At 40.4% G+C, this 13,379-nt stretch overlaps 1 protein-coding gene across 49 annotated transcripts in view; it reads right to left on the minus strand.

Moving 5' to 3' along the window:
• SGMS1 (sphingomyelin synthase 1) overlaps nucleotides 1-13,379 on the minus strand; it is a 324,245-nt gene that overhangs the window by 158,949 nt on the left and 151,917 nt on the right. For 35 of the 49 annotated variants that reach the window (XM_070781227.1, XM_070781241.1, XM_070781239.1 and 32 more), the window contains 2 exons: nucleotides 8,045-8,080; nucleotides 1,809-1,952 (listed from right to left, as the gene is read on the minus strand). The exons of 3 other annotated variants lie outside the window; for them this stretch is intronic. The gene's annotated coding sequence lies outside the window, so the exon portion shown is untranslated. The remainder of the gene's footprint in view (nucleotides 1-1,808; nucleotides 1,953-8,044; nucleotides 8,081-13,379) is intronic. 11 more of the 49 variants (XM_070781248.1, XM_070781249.1, XM_070781245.1 and 8 more) reach the window with 2 other exon arrangements.

Here is a 13,379-nt window from a genome sequence, read left to right on the forward strand (position 1 = left end):
CATCTGAGCCAAAACTAAGCACTTGAATAGATGGTTCTATATTTTAAAGGATTCAGGCTCTGAAACAAGTTTGTGAACCATGCAAGAAGATTTCTAGCAAAATCTCATCATTCCTTATCTATATCATCTTCAATAACTATATTGAAAGTATCTATCTGGGCACTGGTGCAAATGCTAGAGACACAACAGGATTATATCAGAAACATCAAGGTCCACTCTCACTCCCAATGAAAGTGAAAGTGTTAGTCACTGAGTTATGACTGACTCTTTGTGCCCCATGGGCTGTAGCTCTACAGGCTCCTCTGTCCATGGAATTCTCCAGACAAGAATACTGGAGTGGGTAGATATTTCTTTCTCCAGGGGATCTTCCTGATCCAGAGATTGAACCTGGGTCTCCTGCATTGCAGGCAGATTCTTTACGGCCTGAGCCACTGGGGAAGGCCTGTACTTCCTATACTGGCTGCATAAGCAATTCAGAAGGCATCAACAAAGATAACAGAGCCTCTGTTAGAAAGAGGACCTATTTTAATGATGTCTCATACCAACAATATATTCTCAGTAAAATTATAAGTTAGAAAATACTTGATTTTAATTTGCTAATTAATGCTATAAATATAATTATAAACCAAATAAGAATCCATGAAATGGGAAAAAGTAACAAAAAATTGTGAAGAAGGTAGAGCAGAAGGTTACAATTCCATAAACATTTGGATCTTTTTCCAACCCTGCTTCACAAAGGGGAAAGGGCATGGTATCCAGTCTTTATTGCACACAATACTGGACAGGCAGACCTAGTGCTGAATCCCATGTCTGCCTTTCCTCTCTCCGAAGTAGGAAGCCGGTTATTTAACCACTTGGAACCTCAGCAGCCTCATCTAGAAAAGCAGGACTTGTTTAATGTTTTCATGATGGTGTGATGACTGGCACAGGTACATTTAAAGTATTCTACATTGGTAGACGGGGAAAAAACCCTCAAGTATCAACGTGACTTACAACATGACACAGGCTATGCCATAGAAAAAGAGCCAGCGAATCAAAAGATGGCCATCCACTGAAAGTCACAAAATACAAAATAATGAATGGCACTGACCCTGATGATAAATTTAGTTGAGGAGATGAGAATTATCGCTATGAGCAAGAAAATGAAGTTTACCACTTAACATTGTAACTTGGTTGGAGAGATCAAGGAGACTAGCAGGTCAAAGTCAGTGACTAATAAGGAACTAGCAAATCCAATGGAGAAGGAAATGCCAACCCACTCCAGTATTCTCACCTGGAGAATCCCAGGGACGGGGTAGCCTGGTGGGCTGCAGTCTATGGGGCCGCACAGAGTCGGACACGACTGACGTGCCTTGGCAGTGAATCCACTGCAGCCGCCACCCAGTCAGACTCAGATATGGCCTTGATGTCACACAGGTTAGAGAAAAAGCCCATAAGTAACAGCCGATTCAAAGGACACATTCACTGAGCTTTGATACTGACTGGCCCAGTCTCACAAGAGAAGACAGTGAGGTTTCTGGTTAGAAATTTACTATCGTTTTCAAATGTCCAGAGTCAAATATTGTCTCTTTTGTTTATCGTCTGCCAAGCAATAGGAAGGGCTCCAGAGGGACTGAATCAGAGCTGCTTAAGACAAAGTTAACACATCCCATTACACAGTCAAGTTCAGAGAACAACAGCCACTAGTGTATTTGAGGCCAGAGACTGAGGTTCTGCTCTCTGAAGGTTCCCAGAGAACGGCTCAGCTTGACTTCCTATAGCAGAGTGCGCCACACCAGGTTCAATGCAAGTTCTAAGTCATGACATACCTCCAACAGCTACTGTTTTGCATTTATCGCTGGGTTCCTTTAAAATTATTCTCATGTACGCTTCCTGAGGCAGGATCTTGTCTTCTATTTCATAAGCTTTCTAGTCAGATACTTTTGTGTATTCCAAAGAACTTAATGGTGTACCTAGAATAGAAGAGCAATTTAAGCTTAATCACCTTGAAAATGGAATCATGAAATTCCTATGTGGAAAGAGATTTTACCAATCAATATACTTCACTGTAAACAAGAGCATCAGTAAGTTTTAAAGTATCAGGCTGGAAACAAAAAATTCACAACTGACCTTCCCCACCCCCATATTTTCTCATTCCCAGCTTTTCATTTCTTTCCCTCTTTCTTTCAAGCTTTTTATAAAAATTGTCATAAAATATGCATAAGGTAAAACCTATCCCATCTTTTTTTAACTAAAGACTAAAGTCTGTAATCCTCTATCTATGCCTCTATAATAGAGGCATTTCTCCCTCTATATATTATCTGTTATCTTCAATTGTCAACAAATAACTGATATTCACAAATTATAGCAGTTTCACTATGAAAACAAAGGGCAATTACTAAATTACCCACTTTACAAGCTGGTTGATAAAAAGGTGGTCATTCCTCCAGGCTAAAACATTACCCTCATAAATGATACTTTTTATAGTTACATATGTATAAATGGGTGGGTGCATAATTAGGAAGCTGGAGATAATGTTTTGCATCCAACAAAGAACTAAGAAAGCTGTTCATTTAGTCCCTCACTGATGATCATTTGTACTCACATGTGAAAGAATGCGGAATCCGATGGCATCTACGTTGATCATGTTAGATCTAATCAGTAACATTCTATTTCTTTTCTTTATATTAATCTATTAAATGTGGGTTTTCAATTCGTTTCAGGATCACATAAGCCCTGCATCATGGGATATCTGCTGATAACTAAGCCTGTTCTGAAGTGAAAGTGTCAGTTGCTCAGTCAAGTCCGACGCTTTGTGACACCATGGACTGTAACCCACCAGGCTCCTCTGTCCATGGAATTCTCCAGGCAACAATACTGAGTGGTTTGCCATTCCCTTTTCCAGGGGATACCACCACTCAAAGTTCAGGAGGATCTTGAACTCTTTGAAGCCTATCCCTGGACCCCTGGGATAAAAACCCTAGGGATTTACACGGACCAAAGTGGGTTCCTATCTTAAGCCAACTAGCAGGCTTAATTCTGTGATAGTCCCTAAGGACCTAGTTACACTAAGTAATCTCTCCTTTTAGCCAATCTTTATCCTATCTGTAAGAAATAGCACCACCTTTGTAAATAATCAAATACAGTCAAAAGAAAGCTGTCACAAACTAAAAACAAACAAACAAGACTCTCTTGCCATTACCTTTAAAGTGTTCAATTAAAGCTTCAGAGAAAAATATATTTATACGAAAGAACATTATCATCTTCTATTTTCAAGGGGGAGGGAGGGGTATGCCAAATGGCTTGCAGGATCTTAGTTCTTCAACTGAGGATTGAACCCGCACCCTCACCAGTGAAAGCATAGAGTCCTAACCATTAGACTGCCAGGGAATTCCCAAGAACATCATCTTTTGACCAAAATACAGTGTAAACACCTAAAGGTAAATCAAGGGCTCCCCCGCCCCTAAAAAAAGTAAACCCCAGGAAATAGGGTGTCACCTTATATTCAAGACCTCACTAAGTCTCATGAACAAAAATCTGTTTACTTTGAATAGTGAAATAATGTTTGGGAAAATAACTTTAATTACTGCTATCCTTGGATGCTTATAGGTCACTTGACAGTGGTTAATAAAAAGAAGCAAAGAAATAGATTGAACAATTATTTTCAGAGGTAGGATCTAACAATAGCAAATGTGAACTATCATTTTTTTAAAGCATTTAAAATATCACTTTAAAAAGCAACATGGATTTGGGGATTATGGATGCCCAATGGAATATGTCTGTTTATCTCTACTTCCTTCTGAATCCCATTAAAATTATAGCAAAGAGGACAAAAGATATAAATCTGTAAGGACAAAGAGAACAGAAAATTAGTGAGGACAACAGACGTCTAAGCTGAAAGCAGAGATGACCGCTGAGCAGAGTAGAGCAGAGGAAAGCAAGCTACAAGCTCACTGCCTTGGAAGCAAACAAAAATCCCCCTGACTGCTCCAGAAAGGCTCAGGAAATGCAGCTTCTGGTTCCTGGGAGAAGACGGTAAGGTGCTGAGAAGAGGGAGATGGACTGACAGATTGTATAAAAGGCAGTTGGACCCTTACTTTATACTTTACATAAAAATGAACTCAAAATGGATTAAAACCCTAAATGTAAGACCTGAAACTATAAACCTCGTAGAAGAAAACATGGGGCAAAATCTTCATGACGCTGGATTTGGCAACGATTTCTTGACTATACACCAAAAGCCTAGGCAACAAGAGCTTTCAAAAGAGACAAATGAGACTGTATCAAACATAAAGGCTTCTGTGAGGCAAAGGGGCAGAGTGAAGTGGCAACCAATGAAACAAGGAAATATTCGCAAATTATGTTTGTGATAAGAAATTGCTGCCCATAATATATAAAGAATTTCTATAACTCAATACGAAAAGTCAAATAACCCAAATAAAAAATGGATATAAAACCTGAAGAGACATTTCTCCAAAGAAGATGCATAGACAGTCAACAAGCATATGATAGTATCCTCAACATCACTAATCATGAGGGAAATGAAAATCAAAACCAGATAAGATACCATCTCACACTTGTGAGGATGACCACCATCAAGACACAAATAACAAGTGTTGGCGTGGAGAAAAGGGAACCCTCTGTGCACTGTTGGTAGGAATATAAAATAATGCAGCCCCTTTATTGGCAACAGCAGGAAGGTTCTACAAAGAATTAAAACTGAACTACCCCATGATCCACCAATCCCACTTCCCAAGCCCAAAGCTGAAAGCAGGATTTCAAAGAGGCATTTGCACAAGCTTGTTTACTACAGCTTTATTCACAATAACCAGGAGGCAACAGATGCATGGATAAAGAAGATGTGGTATGTAAATATAATAAATAGTATTTACTTTTTTTTTAAACACATGGAACTCTGCTAAATGTTATGTGGCAGCCTAGTTGGGAGCGGGGTTTGAGAGAGAAAGGATACATGTTCATGTATGGCTGAGTCCCTTCACTGTTCACCTGAAATTATCACAGCATTGTTAACCAGCTCTACTCAAACACAAAATAAAAAGTTCAGAAGGTAAAATGTTATTTACTCTTAAAAAAAAAAAAAAAAGGAAATTCTGTCATATGCTACAAGGATAAACCTTGATTGAGGATACTACACTAAATAAAATAAAGTGAAAGTGAAGTCGCTTAGTCGTGTCCAACTCTTTGCGACCCATGAACTGTAGCCCACCAAGCTCCTCTGTCCATGGGATTCTCCAGGCAAGAATACTGGAGTGGGTTGCCATTTCCTTCTCCAAATAAGCCAATCACAAAAGTAAATCCTGTAAGATTCCACTTATATGAGGCAACTGAAGTAGTCAAACTCTTTAAACAGAAAATAGAACAGTGGTTGCTAGAGGCTAGGGCAAGGAGAGTTCATTAATGGGTATACAGTTTTAGTTTTCTAAGAAGAAAAAATTACAGAGACCTGTTGCATGACTATGCGCATACACTTAACACTACTATATTACACACTGAAAAGGTTAAGATAGGATATTTTAAGTTGTGATTTTTACTCAGTAAAAAAAATTACGGAGATTATCCTGATTTATTTAGATGGGTTCAGTGTGATCATGTGCTGTGTGCTTAGTCGCTCAGTCATGTCTGACTCTTTGCAACCCCATGGACTGTAGCCCACCAGGCTGCTCTGTCCATGGGGATTCTCCAGGCAAGAATACTGAGTGTGTTGCTATGCCCTCCTCCAGGGCAACATAATCATAAGAGTCCTCAAAAGTGAAAGAGGGAAGCAGAAGAGGAGGTCAAAGAAATGCAACATGAGATGTATTCGATCTGTACTGCTCCTTTAAAGGAGGGGGTGGGGGTGGGCCGAGAGCCAAGGAATGCAGCCAGCCTCTAGAAGCTGGGAAAGCAAGGGAATGGACTCTCCTCTAGAAAGGAATGTAGCCCTGTAGACAACCTTGACCCTACCCCAGTAAGACCCATGTCAGACTTCTGACCTACAGAACTTCAAGGTAATAAACTTGTGTTATTTTAAACAACAACAAAAAATGTAGGTAATACCCCAGGTCTTCTCAACTGGTAGAGCCAGACCAACCATCCCTACTTCCATGACGGAAAGCAGTTTACTCTCTGGAGAAAATGATATAGCAAGATTTCAGACTTAGAGGGCCAGAATAGACGCATCAAGAGCTCACGTTCATAGGCTTGGGTGGTGGACCTCTTGCCCCCTCCTCCTACGTGGCTCACCCAAATCCTCACAGGCAGGCTTTTACCCCACAAAAATATGAACAAAAGAGGACCTTTTGGAGACATAGAGAGATCCAAGAAAAAAAGATTGCAGATTCTGATATCTAGGAGTCAGCAGCTCAAACATCTGGGTTCCTACCCCAAAAACCTATAGTGAAGCCCACTAGATAAACAAGTTTCCAGTCTACTTTTTATAGTCTCACTCCCAAATACGAACAGGCTATTAAAGTCTCACCATTAGAGAAAAGCCTCTAACGTTAAAATCAGGGGCCAAAACAAGCTGATAAAAAGAGGAAACACACATCAAGCTGATTAAAAAAAGTATGAAGAGCAGGCAAAAACTATTCAACAGCAAACTAATTCAATTCGTATTCTCGAGTGAAAACAGAAAACATTATTTCCATGAAATAAGACCAGGATCCCATTTTTAAATGAAATATTCAGAGGCCAATGAAAAATTAAATTTGAAATGAAAAATGTGCTGGCAGAAATTAAAGTTCAGAAAGTACTAACAAAACCTCTTGGGGGGAAAAAAACACAAAGTTATTAGATAGCTAAGAAATATACATAAGAAAATTAGAAAATTAAGCCAGTAAGTCCAAAAATCCAACTAACAAACACAGGAAAGAGAGACGAGGGTGTAGGAAAGGAAATTATCAAAGAAACAGTCAAAGAAAAATTTCTAAATTAGAGGACATGAGTTTCTGAATCGAAAGGATCATGTACATGGATAAACTATAAGACATATGTTCCAATATGGATTTCAGAATTCTGGGGATAACAAAGAGTCAAACATTTTCCACAGAAATCAAACAGTTCACACACAACCAACTAGAAAACAAAATGGCCTGAGATACAGCTGCATAAGTCTCAAAAAATTCAGTCATAAAAAAAAAATACTGTTACAATAGGCAAACATTAAATATGGATTTAACCGCAGACTGTGACATGACTGCATGAGACAGGCAGTGTAGGTGAGCACTGATGTAAAGCATTGTGTATGAGAGGTAAATCCTCAGAAGAACAAGTGTATCCGTCTAAAATTTAAACAAATTCAGTGAATGCACTTAAAGCAGACATCATGCCATTTAGAAACTGGAAGGTGGGTATCAGAAAATATAACTAGAAGAGTTGAAAAATACTATCTTTGGATAAAGGAGCAATGGGGATATAAGAAGAATAGGAGCGGCTGCACTATTTTAATTTTCAACAATGTACATGCAATTACCACACAATAAGTAAAATAAATGAATAAATGGATGGAAGGAAGAGAGGGAAGAAGGAAGGAAAGAATACTTAACAGAGCGAGTCTACAAACTATTACACAGTGGGGATCTCCAATGCTCATCTATACAGAAAGAATGAAAATAGCAACTGTTCTAACATTATGCAAATATCCTTGTGACTTGGAACAAAATTTCCAATTACAGCACCATACATGAATTCCAAAAGTGCTGTATCACCAACAAGTCAAATGATAACATACTTGGAAAACAGTACTGGATGCCTCAAAGATGACTCTAATAATAAAGACATTGACATCAAATCTGGTATGTAAAGAATTGGAAGGAAATTATCCTGAAGTAGGAAAAAGTATTACTTGTAAAATTATGTTTCATATAAGTATGCTCTTATTAAATACACACGGGTAAGTAAATTAATTAAATGGCATAAGTATGTATCTGACTAATACCTCTATATCCCTAAAACATCTCTTATACATTGAAGTTGACCACAAAAATTGTTTTGTTCTTCTCAGTGGGAAAACCTGAGAAATGTAAGCTAAACATAAAAGATACATAAAGAAATTAATTCCATTTACCTGAATCATCTTATTTCTCTTTATCAGTCTTCCAATCTAGAAGAAAACAGGAAGTAAATTAAAGTGCATTCTTCTGGTAATGAGCTGCTTATAAGGGGGGGGAAAAAAACTAATAAAATCCAAGGTAACTATTTACTTCTTGTTCCCTCGCCATACCAAAAACTATTCTTTTGCACTTGCCAGCTAATTCCCAGATGTAACGGTATTCAGAGTAAACTTTACAATACAAAGCCATGCAGAAGCAAGCACGGAAAGTCAATGCCAATAAAAACTGCATCCAAGTGCATCCAATGGTATCACATGAGTTTTTTTATTTTTTAAACTTATATATGTATTTGTTTTACTTTTCGCTGCACTGAGTCTTCGCTGCTGCGCACAGGCTTTCTCCCGTTGCTGTGCAGGGCAGCGGGGAGGGGTGCGCGGGGGGCGGGGCGGGGGGGATGCTCCCTGGTTGCAGCGCACAGCCTTCTCATTGTGGTGGCTTCTCTTGCGGAGTGTGGGCTCTGGAGTGTGTGGGCTTCCGTAGTTGCGGTGCGTGAGCTCGGCAGTTGTGAAACACAGGTTTAGCTGCCCCGTGGCATGTGGAACCTTCCTGGACCAGGGAGGAAACCCGTGTCCTCTGCATTTGCAGGTGGAGTCTTAACCGCTGGACCACCAGGGAAGTTCTCACTAGAGTTTTAGAATCATATATTAATATTGTATAAATTATCTTATCACCATTCAGCTAAGTAACTGCTGACAACAGTGAGAAAGATTAAGAAGCAATAAAGTATATTTTCAAAACATAAGAATTGTAACTCTGGAGTGAAAATGGTAGCAATGTGTTTATATTCAGAATCCTGTGATAAACCATAATGGAAAAGAACATGAAAATGAATATATGTATGTATAACTGAATCACTTTGCTGGACAGCAGAAATTACTGCAACACTGTAAATCAGCTATATTTATAGAAAATAAATTTTTAAAAATAGCATATCAAGTGAAACTATAGACCATGTAAATATGTTTATGGGTGGCTCAGTGGTAAAGAATCCACCTGCAATACAGGAGAAGATGAAGGAGACGCAGGTTTGATCACTGGGTCAGGAAGATCCCCTGGAGTAGGAAATGGCAAGCCACTCCAGGATTCTTGCCTGGAAAATCCCATGGACAGAGGAGCCTGGGAGGCTATAGTCCATGGGCTCGCAGAGCTGGACACGACTGAGCGACTAAGCATGCACACGTGGTCAAAGAGTTTATAAACAGACTTAAACCCACATCATCTTAAAGGTTTAGAGATGCTTCCTCACTGACATTCATTAAAGACTTTATCAACTAAAAATGAAATATAACCCTTTGAAAATATACATGTGAATTATAGCATCTGCAAAAACAGGGGGGAAATTACCGTTTAAAAAATAAACATTAATGCACACACAAAGAAAAGCACAGAAATCTTGTGTGTGTGTGTGTGTGTGTGTGTGTGTGTGTGTGCTCAGTCATGTCCGACTCTTTGCGAGCCCATGCACTATAGCCCACCAGGTTCCTCTGTCCATGGAATTTTCCAGGCAAGAATACTGGAGTGGCTTGCCATTTCCTACTCCAAGAAAAGCAGAGAAGTCTTGAGTGGATTAATTTTACTAAAGTGAACACATACATGTAACCACCACTCTCCCCCAAAGGTCACCTGTTCACTGCGACAACTTCAAATACCACATGTTAGTTTTGCCTATTGGATCAAGGGTTTTTCTGAGAGTCTAAGAATCTCTGGGTCTGAACCAAAATAAAATGCTTTAGGAAGAGAGAAGCAAGTAGTCAGAGAGAGCAAGAAGATATTATTTCAGAAAGATATTCATGTGCCTAAGATTGTACGGCTGTTTGACTGCGTGGTTGTGTAGAATCAACCTGCAAGGTCTCCAGAGACTGGAGGAAACGGAAGCTGTTTTGTGATATAAATAGCAGGAAAGGGCTTCCTTCCTGTTGTCCAGGATGAGTGTACTGCTGGGAGTGAGATACAGGAAGTGGGAGCAGAGCAAAGAGGGGGGAGGGCAAGGCAGTTTGAATTTCCTTTCTATAGATACAAAAACACCTATAAAATAAAGATAATTACCGAACTAGTAGGTTTAATCTGTTGTTGTTCTGTTGCTAAGTCATGTCTGACTCTTTTGACCTCATGGACTGTAGCCCACCAGGCTCCTCTGTCTATTGGATTTCTCAGGCAAGAATATGGGAGTAGGTTGGCATTTCCTTCTCTAGGGGATCTTCTCGACCCCTATATAGGAGACAGGGATTGAACCCATGTCTCCTATATTGACAGGTGGGTTCTTTACCACCTTCTAACAAGCTCCACTAAGCTACTGAGGCGTCATCTCATTTGATCTTCAGATTGCTCTGAAGATAGCCTATCTTATCTGCCTGTAGACAGGGAAGGATATTGAGTCTCAAAGCAGAGTGCCTAAAGTTAAACAGTTAGTAGGTGCTGCAAAGCTGTTCTTCTTTACAGCTTGTACGCAGGGCTAGAGATACCAAAAACAAAAAGGAAAATGTTCACAGAAAAGAAGCCATTGTCATGAGATACCGAATATACTGTGTTATCCCTGCCCATGAATCACTAAAGGAAAAAGAACCAAGTAATTCAAATTCCCTAAAGTCTTTCTTCTGAATTACTAAAAAGTTAAATGATTCTTTTGCTTGTAAAGTAGGTCCACTCATCCTTCTGTGCCTCAAAGGAGATGTTTCAAACTGCTGCTGCTGCTAAGTCACTTCAGTCGTGTCCGATCCTGTGCGACCCCAAGACGGCAGCCCACCAGGCTCCCCCGTCCCTGGGATTCTCCAGGCAAGAACACTGGAGTGGGTTGCCATTTCCTTCTCCAATGCATGAAAGTGAAAAGTGAAAGTGAAGTCATTCAGTCGTGTCCAACTCAGCGACCCCGTGGACTGCAGCCTACCAGGCTCCTCCGCCCATGGGATTTTCCAGGCAAAGTCTTGGAGTGGGGTGCCATTGCCTTCTCCAGAAGTTTCAAAAGTAATGCTTAAATTTCACAAGGTATACATTTCTGACATGCAAATTTGTTTTAGCCACTCTGTATGGGGACTTGAAAAGAACAAGGTATCCCTCAGAGAAAGCCACAGATGCAGAAGGCAAGTGACTGCCAGAACCTATGAGAATGTCACCTTCAAATGACATGTCAGACCTGCATGAATATCTAATGCTGTAATAAGTACTTTCAAAGAGCTGAGGCCAAAAAGGGAACACTCTTCAAAACGGGAACTTTGTATTCCACTCCTTGAGAGGGAGAGGAAATAAAATATCTAGAAAAGCTGTTATCAGACTGTGTGACAAGGCCTTCTTGCATCCTCACTGATAAATACAAAATAATGTGCCAATGACAATAACTATGATTGCCACACATCATGAAATGCCTTCACATTTCATGTGCTCCCATAAGAACCCTGCAAGTGGGGAGGGGTGAGCATCACCAACTAATCAAATGCAGACACTGGGCCCAAACAGATTATATATTTAACTTGTCCAAGGTCAGAAAATTGTCTCGTGACAAAAGTCACAAGTTTGTCCAAGATCACAATGCGAGGAAGTAGGAAAGGGTCCCAAATCAAGTGTGTCGAATGCCCAAGACACATGACAGTTTGGGCTTAATGATGAAAGCAACCAAATTTGGCTTTTCAATCTCAAATCATTTAATGATTATTTCACTATTTCCCGGTTTCAAGTTGTTTTTGATATGTCCTAAGCAAAGGTTCGGAGAAGGCAATGGCACCCCACTCCAGTACTCTTGCCTGGGAAATCCCATGGGTGGCAGAGCCTGGTAGGCTGCAGTCCATGGGGTCGCTAAGAGTCGGACACGTCTGAGGGACTTCACTTTCACACATTGGAGAAGGAAATGGCACCCCACTCCAGAACTCTTGCCTGGAGAATCCCAGGGACGGGGGAGTCTGGTGGGCTGCCGTCTATGGGGTCGCACAGAGTTGGACACGGCTGAATCGACTTAGCAGCAGCAGCAGCAGCAGCAGCAAAGGTTATTAACGTGTCTTCCTTCTGTGAGATGGGGGACGTGTCTTGTTTGCCACTGGCTTGTGGACAGGAAACAAAAATAGGTCTGGATGGAGTCTTTTTATAGATTAGATAACTGCTTAAGCAGCTGAGAGCTCTCCAGTGATTGTCTTTATATGGGGTCCAGGACAGGGAAAGCATAGTAAAGGCAGCGGGCTTGATTAAGCGGACACATGCTGAGAAGATACAACGTGAGTTCTTCTGAGACTAGTGAGTGAGAGAGTTAACTAGGTTCACCTTGTACACTAAAGCAGAAAAAAAAAATTACCCAAATTACACTTGGACGGCCGTGGCTCTAAATGTCCAATTCTAACGAGTGTAGTAGGGCAAGGGTCTCTGTAGACATTAAGCCAGTGACACTCAGAATCATATTGGGGCAGGCGGGACAGAGGAAGGTCCCCTTTGCTTATTCACAATAATTCTGGTAGAGAAATACTCAAACTCTTGTGTTTTTACCACTGGTGACCTCGTCCCAGGAAAAAAACCACACTGAAGAAAAAGATTCCAAGTAAAAAGGAATGATCCTGAGGAGCTAGTTGGAGGAAGGAAAAGACTTGAGTTCACAGCATTCTCTAAGGCCTGGCACACTCCCACTTTACAAGCTTGTATTTGTAGGAGGGCCAGTCCTTCCAAGGCTTATGACCTCCTCTGAGATCAGAGAGGACAATGGTTCACCTTGGGGCTGCTTGCTAGAGGGACAGGAAGTGGTTGCCCAGGAAACAGCACTGGGAGACAATGCTGGAACCAGCTGCCACTGTCCACATGGACATAAGACACAAAGTCACAGCAGGCATGCTTCGTTTTGTGGCAGCTGTGTCCCAAACACGACTATTATAACTCAGTTGCTTCTTCTCAGGGGGAAGACGGTGTAATTAGACTTGAATAATATAGAGAGACCAATAACAGCACAAGATTGATTTAATTATATTTTTTCTATTTTTATGAAAATTTCTGTTAGAATTACACTTTATTAGAATACTAAAAACCACTGAAAGTTTCCTCACTGTCACTCATAAACAGCATGCTATGCCAATTAAATCTTAATTTTAAGAGAATTCAAAATCCAAAGTACAGAGTTCATGCTTTCTTCCTCTAATATCTAACTCTCAGTAAACACAGTTTAACTGAAACTTTCCTTTCTTTCTTGGCTTGGAGAGGAAACTTTACAGTCTTAAGACTACCGTTGCAAAGCCCCAGGCATCCTGTCAAGTTCATGGTGACTGAAAGTTGTAGTCTCCTGCTGGAGATACCGCAAGGCTTCCTCCTGCTAGCAGCTGGAAC

This window comes from Bos indicus, chromosome 26, assembly GCF_029378745.1.
Source record: "Bos indicus isolate NIAB-ARS_2022 breed Sahiwal x Tharparkar chromosome 26, NIAB-ARS_B.indTharparkar_mat_pri_1.0, whole genome shotgun sequence".
NCBI classification, from domain to species: domain Eukaryota; kingdom Metazoa; phylum Chordata; class Mammalia; order Artiodactyla; family Bovidae; genus Bos; species Bos indicus.